This window comes from Nicotiana tabacum, chromosome 8 (assembly GCF_000715075.1).
Source record: "Nicotiana tabacum cultivar K326 chromosome 8, ASM71507v2, whole genome shotgun sequence".
Classification (NCBI taxonomy): domain Eukaryota; kingdom Viridiplantae; phylum Streptophyta; class Magnoliopsida; order Solanales; family Solanaceae; genus Nicotiana; species Nicotiana tabacum.
The window spans coordinates 131624837-131636638 of record NC_134087.1 but is presented as its reverse complement, the minus strand read 5'-3'; the positions used below and the strand labels follow the sequence as shown (position 1 = coordinate 131636638).

The following is an 11802-nucleotide window of genomic DNA, read 5'->3' as shown; positions in this document are numbered from 1 at the left end:
ATTAATTCAGTGACCGAAAAAAAAGTTAAAAGTGGGGAATTGTTCATGCTGTGAAGAAGGGAAGTTTGCACTGTTGTTTCAATAGCCCCAAGGTCTAACAAAATCTTAATCCAAAAAGAACTATGATAACTGAGAAAGGGTGAAGTGGGATTTTTATTTTTTGCAATAATGTTTGGTGGAGAAAATGTCGCCGAGATGCGGTGGTAAAAGATCAGTGCTATAGTGGTCTATGCATGATATAATAATAATTGAAAAGTAGTGAAATGGAAAAGGTATTTTAAGGGGGGAAATCTGATAATGGAAAATGGAAGTCAAAATGGTATTAGAGGTGAAGAATGGAAGACATGTCAGCAGTAAGTCTTTAATTGAACCATTTTAACAGGTGTTAGAGTGTTCAATTGGAAATCTCTAAGACAGTGTCAAAATGAAAACCGGTATCAACTTTAAGGGGCTGTCTATATGTTTGGCCATGTTACTATTAAATAGTGTTACACGCAAATACCTTCTAAATGATATGATTGTGTTAAAAAATTTATACCGTCATTGCATATAACTTAAATTTTTTTCAACATTAGTTGTGCTTGTGCTGCGACATTGACGCATACAAACACCTCAACTGAGTTGGATGTTATTTTGGGAGTCTTGGACGTGAATGTGGCATGCACGAAATGAACTTTTGGGTGTTTCGAGAGTAGCTAGCCATGGTGGGGACGGAATGAAAAGAATTGGTCGAGTTGCTGTGAAACAAAGGCTGACTTTGATATACTATATAAGTAAGAGATTTGATATGTGTGAATAGAGAAATTCTATTTTTCTTTATTGTGGATAATATACATGTGCAATCAACGGAAGATCTTATACAATTCCTACAATCAAGATATTTTGAGAATTACAATTACTAACTAATGTGACTTAGTTGCTGTATTTGACAAATTCTGATGAACAATGCTTGATCTCTGTTGATTTTGTGTATCTCTAAATATCACTAACAATATCCTTCTCTCCCTGCAGAATGAGGCAAGATATCCATTATTTTATCATCGCTTAATTATTTTATCCTTCGTCCCTTTATTTGTACTAGTTTTGGTATACGTGCGTTGCACGTGTGCATTACATTAATCAATATAAAACATATACACAAATTATTGAAAAATTAGCAATGGAGGTTAAACTAAACTCAATATATGTTTAATGATGAAAATATATATTAGTAAATTCGTACAATATATGGTTGAATTCAATATTTTCTGAATGAATTTAGTGTAATTAGTTTTATAGAATTTATAATTATAAATATCATTCTCCGTTTGTTGTATCTCATCTTGCAACTCTTTGTAAACTTTACGTTCATAATGTCATTATAAAAAAAAATAATTGTTCATTCAAAGTTAATCAAAATTATAGACAAGCCAAATAAACCTCTTCGTGTGTAAAAACGTTGCCTGGATTCTTATTGATTAGGTCTAAATTCCCTTCTTTGCAAGTTCATCCAATGCCACATAAAAGTTAATACTATTCTTAACTCATTCTGAAGGTACTTTGCTAATAAATACTTTGAAATTCAAGAGTTCACAATGGTGAGGTCAATTTTTCAAAACTATAGGGAGGAAAATGACAAATTTATAGTTATTCGAAAAGTTCCAAATACATTAGTTTACCGTAAGATTAAAAAATTAACTGTAGTTATAATTTCACATAGTATGGCCGTAGCATAATTTATTTCTAAATTAACACCATATTAGTTCAGACTTCTAGGAAATTAAAGTTAAAATTAAATCAAAACTCTTAAGAAGTTAACAAGAAAAAAGCGAACATGCATTACGATGCTTCATATTTTTAAGTAATCAATTATTGGTAATTTGGAGAAAAAAATACTATTACATACATCATAGGCTAAGAATTAAAAAAAAAAATAGGGGTCACGTACTAAACTCTAAAAGGATATTTATAAAAACTGGTGAAATAAGGGGAAAAAAATTTAATAAGGTAAATTTTGATTGAATTTGAAGTCCGAAATATTAGGATATTCTTAAGTAAAATTTTAGTTGAATTTGAAGTTCTAAATATTAGAAAATAATTAAATGACTATTTTGTCTAGTGTGAAATTAACTTTTAAAGGGTAACAAAGGTGAATGACATTTCAATAGTGGCCTCGTGCTTTTAATATAGTAGACAAATTACATGAAATGTGATAATATTACATATTAGATAACATTATAGCAGAAATAAGAAAAATAATTAAAAATTTAAAAAATATATTAAAAATAAAAAGAAAAAACTATTTAAACTTGAGATTAGAAAGTTCTTAAAGTTATGATAAGAACACTTAAAATATGGATATAACATCAATAATATTATTATATTTAATATTATTATATTTCGTGCATTGCGCGTGTATCCTATACTAATAAGTATAAAATTTTAAAGAAACACATAAATAATAATGTGCTTGAGTTATAAAATAAGAAAATAAAAAATATCAATTTATAAAAATGATGAACGGTGATTTTCAGCTATAAACTTCATTTTATATTTGTGGCATTCAATATAATTTTTCTCTATATCATAATGTCATGTTTATCATACATATGTAACCAAAATTAAATTCATATTGGAATTCAGAGACAAAATTTTTTTAAAAAAAAATTGCATCAGGAAGACATTTAAGAATAGATTCATGCAATTCTTCGTATTATGATTGTTATTGCTTGTTTTTTATTTTTACAAATAAAAACAATATTTTTACTTGCAAATATATGTTTAGAATAGATAATTATTCAATTTCAATTTTTTTGAGCTCGACAGTTTAGAGGCACAACTTTAAGTCTTTAAAATAAAATATTTTCATAATTTTTATGGCATTAAATATTAAAACATATTTTCATCGATTTCTATATCTTTCGGCGGGGCTAGCTGGTATTTCAGTTAAACTATTATTTATTGATCTTTACCTTAATTTTAGTTCGATGACATTAAATTATTTGTTTAAGGTAGAATTAGTGTGGCAGCAATTAGTAAAAGAGTATAAAGAAAAATTCTTGGGAATATTATATAACATATCCAATAATGGTTAAAGCCATGAAGAAATAATATATATATATATATATATATATATATATATATATATATATATATATATATATATATATATATATATCACCTTTTATTACAGAAAAAAAAAGTATGTTGAATAAAAGAGGAGAAAGAATGAATACGAGGGGCACCAAATCGGGTCTTCTTCAAGTGCTCTTTAGCACGTGAAAAATAATTCAAGACTTTCAGTGCTCGCTTAAGCTTTACTCCTATCTTTCTCCTTTTGTTTCGTGGACCAATTTATGAAGATTCGGTAGTGCAATTGTCTTCTCTTATCCGACTGACGAAAATAAATAAATTTTAACCAGCTAAAAATAATAATATATTTTTACTTAATAAAACTTGTTTTTAAAATCTTTTCATAATAACATCAATAATTCAAATAACTAAATCATGATAAATAGTAGATTGAATTAAATATTTAAATTTTTCGTCTTTGCGCAGAAATTAGAATAAAGAGTTATAGCTATTTCGCACAATTTAAATAAATAAATAATTTACCGAAACAAAATTTTACTCATTGTTGTGTATATACTTTATTGTTTCAGGTCCAAAAGCTTCTAAAATATGATACTGCAACTTAAAATTGGAAGAAAGAAAGCACAAGAATTAGACTATACCAAGTTAAGAATATAAAAAGAGATGAAAAACAAAAGTAAAAAATACTAATAAGCAAACAAACGTATCAAGATATTGGTATGGCAAAATAAAGAGAACAAAAAAAAAATCCAAAACAAGACTTTTATTCAAATTGAAGCAATAATCAACCATGAATTATGAATGCACCACAAAGTAAAAGATAAGAAAATTGACTCTTAAAAATATAATAAAATCATTAAGCATAACTAAAATCCAAGTTAATAAACACAAATATGTCATAGTTCCTGTCTAAGAATGCTTAGTAAAATAAAACCATACTATCGACAAAGTTTCTGTTCACTAATATGATAATTGACTCCAAAACCCTAATAGGATGATTAGCCGTAAATATAGTTTGTTATAACATACTTCAAATAAAAAGGGAATTCTCATAAAGTAAAATCTTATTTGATTTTAAAGTGCTAAATTTAGGAATTTTTACCTAGTTCAAATAAGGAAAAATTTAGTAATCACAATTTTAATTGCTTTTAATATCCTAAATATTAAGAAAAATTATTAAATGACTATTTTGTCCAGTAATATTTCTAATTTTAAAGGATAAAAAAGGCGAACGACATTTCGCTAAAGGCCTTCATGCTTTTAATATAATATAGATAGAGCTGACCCTTTTTTAAAGTCAATATTTACCTGGTTGCTAGCTGTTCTTTTTCCATATGTTTAAAAGGATTATTAGTAGAAGAAATATGCCAGAAGAAGAAGAGAGCAATTGGTTGTATATAGATGAGGAACTCGTCATCAACATTGGAAATTACATGGTCGAATGATGTGATGGTGGAGAGTATTGAAGAATCACAAGGCCAAATAAACACTGAATTAGTCCGAGGAGATGTTTCAGCTCATCTGGCTTGGAAGGATCTAAATGTAATTGTGGCTCTCAAAAATGGAGAGAGCCGAAGTGTGTTACAAGGTCTTATTGGTTATGCCGAGCCTGGAACCTTCACTGCTTTAATGGGCCCTTCTGGTTCTGGAAAATCTACACTTCTCGACGCCCTCTCTGGACGTCTTGCTGCTAAATGCTAATGCAGTCCTCTCTGGAAAAGTTCTCCTCAATGGTCGCAAAACTAAGCTGTCTTTCGGGACAGCAGTAAGTAGTTCTATATATTAATTACTCCAGTCTTTTTTTTTTTTTTTTTTTTCTGAAATAGCTGTATAAAAAAAAAAATTACAGTCAAAATGATGTCTTCTCCACACACAGGCATATGTAACACAAGATGATCATTGATTGGAACGCTAACAGTTCGAGAGACGATTTCCTATTCGGCTCAATTGCGTCTCCCTGATAAGATGCAATTGTCGGAGAAACGTACACTGGTTGAGAGCACCATCACTGAAATGGGCTTACAAGATTGTGCTGATACGTTTATTGGGAATTGGCACTTGCGCGGTATTAGTGGGGGAGAAAAGAGAAGGGTTAGTGTTGCCATTGAGATTCTAATGAGGCCTACATTACTCTTTCTCAACGAACCAACAAGTGGACTGGACAGGTAATGCGCTTAAGAATAGATCACTTATTAATTGCACGACATTAATGGACAATATCTGGAATCTGCTTAATTTCTGGATTTCGTGACAGTGCCTCAGTTTTCTTCGTGACACATTGTCTGTCCTGAGATGGACGGACAGTGATAGCCTCAATTCACCAGCCAAGTAGTGAAGTATTTGAGCTGTTTGACAGATTATACTTGCTTTCCGGAGGCATTACCGTTTACTTTGGTCAGGCTTCTGAAGCATACAAGGCAATATATCCCCCCCTTTTCAGAGAACCCACTGCGTTTAGTTTGAACAATATATATGTTAACGAATTCGACACACATAAAAAAGAACAAGCTTACTTTAAATTTTAAATTCACCACTGATCCCTGCCTTTCTCTTTTTTCTTGCAGTTGTTTGCAGAAGCTGGGTTTCCTTGTCCTTCTCTCAGAAACCCATTAGATCATTTCCTCCGGTGTGTTAACTCTGATTTCGACAAAGTTAAGGCAACTCTAAGAGAGTCAATCCAGGTATATCTTTTGAGATCATCCTGTTACTAATCAAACTCCAAATATTTAATATATTCTTTGAGCAGTGCAATGACGATCCTCTAAACAAGATGACAACAGCAGAAGCAATTGAAAGACTAACTGACTTGTATGGTCGTTCTCAGTACTGTTACTCAACAAATGAACGAGTAGACGAAATGTCCAAAGTTGTAAGTGTTAATGTCCAAGTATATATATTGATCATGATTGATTTCATCACCTGCCGTTTGTTTTCTCACGAAATCATGTGATTGTTGTTTATTCTTTTGGAGTAACAGGAAAGAGCAGTGCCTGATTCTAATGGTAGCCAGGCTAGTTTCTTTATGCAATCCTACATCTTAACCAAACGTTCATTTGTTAATATGTCAAGAGATTTTGGATATTACTGGCTGAGACTTGTTATCTACTTAGTGGACTCCATCTGCGTCGGAACCATCTATTTTAATGTGGGAACCATCTATACTTCCATCCAGGTAATTATTTCTCCTTAATTGGAAATTAAAAACAAATACACTGATCACAGTTAAGAGATTCTTAATGCAGGCAAGAGGTGCATGTGCAGCTTTCATCTTTGGATTTATGACATTCATGTCGATTGGAGGTTTCCCTTCATTTGTGGAGGATATGAAAGTTCGTATTTTTGTATGGAACAAGTTATCTAACTATAGATGATGATACATTGCGAAACGATTCTAATAATCTCAACTCTTTTTGCAATCAAAACAGGTTTTTCAAAGGGAGAGGATGAATGGACATTATGGTGTCACTGCATTTGTCATAAGCAACACATTATCCGCAATGCCATTCCTTATATTGATTGCATTTCTTTCTGGTACTATCTGCTACTTCATGGTCCATTTGCATCCAGGTTTCTCCCACTATTTGTTCTTCGTAGTGCCTCTATGCTAGTGTTACTGTTGTCGAAAGTTTGATGATGGTCATAGCTAGTATTGTCCCTAATTTCCTCATGGGTATCATCATAGGAGCTGGCATTCAGGTAATATATAACTGTTTTGCTTTTATTATAAATAAATTTTGCTTTCTACACGTAACAATTGCGTGTCTCAGGGAATATTTATGATGGTCTGTGGGTTCTTCAGACTCCCTCATGACATCCCAAAACCTGTTTGGCGTTATCCAGTGTCTTACATCACTTTTGACTATTGGGCTATACAGGTAAAAATTGACGCATGTTAAATTTTTACATCATTAATGCAGCTAAAAATAAGTTATATTTAATAATCCAAAATACTAAGATTTTAGTTTTACAGTATATAAGTTCCACATGCACATCAAACAAAAGTATTGTTGTAGATAGGTTCCATGACCCGACAAAATAGGGGTAACATTTTTGTCTGTTAGAATGAAAACTCAATTTTGTAGGGGCAATACAAAAACGACTTGAAGGGGCTGACATTTGATAACCAGAGTCTTGATCTTTCCAAGATCAGAGGTGAATACGCACTAAAACAAATATTCCAAATTGATGTGAACAGATCAAAATGGGTGGATCTAAGTGTCATCTTCTCCATGATAATCATCTACCGAGTCATCTTCTTCATCATGATCAAGATCAACGAGGATGTTATTCCTTGGGTCCGAGGTTACGTTGGTACAACAAAATTGCAACAGAATCAGAAGACTCTGGCTCCATATCTGGACCAAAATCCAACATAGCAAGAGATTAAAAGGAATGTGTTTATTAGCAATTTTTTTTAATAAAAAAGGAAGGTCAATACTATTCTTTTATTTTTCTTTTTATACATTACTGAAGTTTTCATCAGTAATATACGAGATGACAATGGTTTTTACCATCTTTATCTTCCGCTCCTTGTTTCTTTATTTTATAGAGTTCACCCTGCTTAATTATGTATGAAGTGGGAAGAAAAGGTACGTTGACTCCATTATATTACGACTTTACAGGTAGGGAAGAGGGGGTTGGGAAATAGAGCTGAAAATAAGTGGCTGCCGTTAATTAAATGGAAATTGCTAGACTTACGACACAAAGTCATGACACAAATATATACTATATATGGTAGACAGAGTCTCCTATCAGATTTTATCCACCAATTACTCCTTGCTAAAAACAGAAGGAACTGCACAGCAGATGTTCTTTTTCTTTGTTTAGTTTGCTATGCATCCTGTATTTGTATTGACGTCCGGTTAAATTCAAATAAAGGAGACTTTAAACCAAAAGCTCGAACCTAAACCTTTGATTAAGAATAAAAGAGTATTTATCACTCCATCACAATGATCGTTGGTCCCGACAGATGTGTTTGCAATACGTCTTATCCCATGTAACTCGTTTTACAACTAATGTACCATGATGAGAACTTCTCTGAAATTTAATTCATATTCTAAATGACAATAGCGTAAAATTTCTTTTAGCATCAAACTAAATTTAAGATCTATCAGTCCATTTTAAAGTGATAGATACAAGTGTTTACCCATAAAATAAGTAACAATTAAATTTGTATGCGATTTAAAAGCCGATATGTGATTTAATTCAATACGAATGATTAAGAATATTAGATAAATAAGTTAGAGATAACATAAATGATCAAATCAATCGCAACGTGATGGTCCATCTTGATCTTAGATTGAACAATGGACTTTTTCCTCGATCAGACCCTCGATACAAGCTCAGTCGTGAATAAATCAGAGAACAAAATAAAGAACACTTTGAACAATAGTTAGAAGACAAAAATAAACTTTTATTGCTTTGATTTGCGTGTCACAATGTGTCAAAATAAAGAAAACATTCCACTTTATATAGTAGGGGAATTTCAATCCTAATATAAGTCTAAATAAGGTAAAAATCTTCTTTTTTTGGTAAATCTCGATCCATAGTTGATATTGGATGGGATTCGGCCCTTAATATCCGGTTGAGGCCGAACATTACACCCCCCTACTCGTCATGCATAACCGTTCTCCGTGTTTCCCGAGGTCCAGAAGCTAAACTTGGTCTGGGTTCATTATCCTGTCGTGCCCGATCTCAGATACGTTGTTCACTCCTCCCAGGTTTCGATATGAGAAGTTCCAAGGCCTCGATTTTGATCACGTCGAGTCATGCTTCCCCTTTGTTTCCTAATCGAGGAAAACTTTGTACCCTCCTCCTCCTGATTTTACCCGTACAGAGATAGTCCCATCATTTTTTGGAGAGTAGATTTATCGAAGCGTCAGAAAGCGATAAGTTAACCTCGGTTCCTTCTTTCGTATGCTACAACCGAGTTGACGGGTTAGCGAAACGTCCCATCAGTCACGTCGTCTGACTTCGAACACGTGTCAGCCGCCGATTGACCGTCCCCGAATGCAAAACGTCATGTATTGATTACCCTTTCTCTATAAAATCGCCGACCCCTTTTCACTTTTTTACTTTCCGTTTCCAGAGCTCCTTGATGTACCCTCGATATCCTTACTTAATTCCAACCCCTTCAAGCCTTCACACATTGGTTTTCAGATCTTCATACTTTCATCTTCAAATCTTCAAGTCTGACCGTCATACATTTATCCTTATCTTCAAACCTTCATCCCCACCTTCAAATTTTCATATTTTTCCCGAATCCGATGGCAAGAACCTCCAAATCCGTACCTCAGCAGACCGTCCCTTCAACTTCCAACCCATCCACGGATGTTGAGGTGACCATTTTTGAGGTGGCCCCGGAACCTCCTTTGAAGAGCTTCATTCTCGGGGGGTTCTCCATTGAGAACGATTTTAAAGTCGAAAAATCCTCTAGTCAACAAGACCGAGGCGAGGGGGAGGTACAAATGCTCTGTTACTGAAAACACACTCCCTACAGTTCGGGTGGACTACAACTGGGAGGGAAAGGAAGTGGTCGTCCCCAGGCCCAATGAGGACATTACTACCCACGTGGAAGGGTATCTAAGTGTTTATACTTACCCTTTCACGCTTACCCCGATGGACCCTATAATCCTTAACTTCTGTAAAATGTACAAGGTCTACCTTGGGAAGATTCACTTGTCCTTTAGGAGGATCGTAATCCTCCTCCGCCACTTCGTCAACAACACCGAAGCACCTCAGCTTGCCCGTTACCACATGCTTCATCTCTATAGTCCCCGAGTTTTCCGAGGGGGGTTGATCAAGCTCGTCCATCGAGCAAGCAAAGCTTCATTCTCGAGCATTGATGAAGATCAAGATCGAGGTTGGCAGGGGAGGTTCATTCGGGTGAAGACTGAAGATCTCATTCCCCCCGAATTTTTACTGTTCCCTGAAAAATGGAACTCAGCTTGTAAGTTTTCTTTGCTTTCTGAGTATCTTAGTTCTTTTTTTGTTCTTTTTCTAATTGCTTGTGCCTATCGTTGTTCAGCGCTTGCCCAAGTTTCTAATGCAGTCCCCTACTTCAAGGAGTGGATCAAGGGGATCTGCAAATAAATGTCGTACTTTTGAGCGCGAGTGGCGCAAGCTTTCAAAGGGCAATCGGGAGGCTTGTTCCCATGGTGATTCCTCCTCCAGACCAATTCTACTTTCATACTTAACCTTTGTTTTTACTAAGTCTTTTTCCTTTTTTCACATTTGCCCAAGACCACTGAGCTTCGGCCACTGGTTGAGGACGAGGCTCCATCCTCACTTGCTGAACCTTCCGCTTCGGGATAGCCAAGAGCTGCTGCATGGGAGGAGAAGAATAAGAAGAAGAAAAAGAAAAAGATGAAATCCTCTCCCCGGACGCCGAGGTGAAAAAGAAGAGGGTAACTGTCCGTGTCCAGAAAAGCAACAAGAAGAGTACCCAGGGTACCGGACCTTGACTCCCTCTTCCACCTTATGGATTACCCTGAAGACGATGATCTAGAGTTCATCCCTCATAGGTCGAACATTGACGAATGAGAGTAGGTGGCTACCGGGGAAAGTGGCCGAGAGGCCAACCCTTCTTTAGCTCGGGAGCCAGAAGAGAAATCAGAGTCTACGGCCTCCCGAGAAGCTATTTTTGCCTCGAAGGAAATAGTCGGTGTCATAGACATCGTGGAGTCACCGTCTCACATAGAGTCTATGTTCGACTAGGCTTAGGCCGACAAGGAGAAATCAAATTAGATGGAACGGGGCGCAGATGAGGCCCTCAACATGTTTTCGATGGCATGGACATGGGCGTGTTAGAGGATTATTTCAGGCTTGGTCACCTAGAGTTCCCAAAAAAGGATGCGCCATCGGGAGCAGGCGAGCCAAACTCAATTCTGAAGCTGGTGAGGTAGCTCCCTGCTCTGAGTGTGGACCTCGTTCGTATAACAACGGTTGTGTTGACTCTCCTGGAAGACACCCGGTTGCTATTTGCTTCGGTGGGTGTGGTCGGCTATCTTTGTTGCTCGGTGACCGAGGAGGACCCGACGAAGATGAACAAAGTAGGCACGTCAAGCCTCTTCAACGAGGCACAATAGGCATTGTACCGAGTAAGTTTCCTATCCCTTGTTCACTTTGCGAGTCTTGCTTAGTTTCAGCATGCTTTAATGATCTTATCGTTTTGTTTTTCAGGCTTCGGTGCTCCACCATGAAAGCTTCCTTCGATCTCGAATGGAAGTTAGCCAGCTCGAGTTCGAGTTCAAAGAGCATGTTCGGTAGAAGGACATCTATAGGGTTCTCAATGAACAAAAAGACGAAGCCCTCAAAGACCTCCCAATTCTTCGAGTCGTGTTGGAAAAAGACAGAAGGAGGCATTGTCCGTCAAAAAGGAGTATGCCAAACTGATCGAGAAGATAAAGATATTTGAGGCTAAAAATGAGACGTTACACATAGTGACTAACGACGCAACCTTGCAGGTCCAAAAGAAGATAGACTTGATTGGCCAGCTCTGGGACGAGATGAACGAGGTCAAGACTACGGCCGAGGCATTGAGGAGTAGGATGGACATGTTGGCCTCGGAAAGGAGGTTACAAAAGAGGATCTAACATCGATCAAGGACCAGCTTCGGGTGGCAAAGGACAAGGCCGACAAGTGGTTTCGGCTAAAAGACAAACTCGGGGCACAACTGGGTTTATCCGTCGCGGAACGAGATGATCTTGGCCGGGAATACACTGGGTTGAA

The 11802-nt window shown here is 35.7% G+C and overlaps 2 pseudogenes; both read left to right on the top strand.

Annotated features, from left to right (window-relative positions):
- Positions 1 to 4503: 4503 nt before the first annotated feature.
- On the top strand, positions 4504 to 5783 carry LOC142161732 (ABC transporter G family member 11-like; annotated as a pseudogene).
- On the top strand, positions 5378 to 7627 carry LOC107831546 (ABC transporter G family member 11-like; annotated as a pseudogene).
- Positions 7628 to 11802: the final 4175 nt, after the last annotated feature.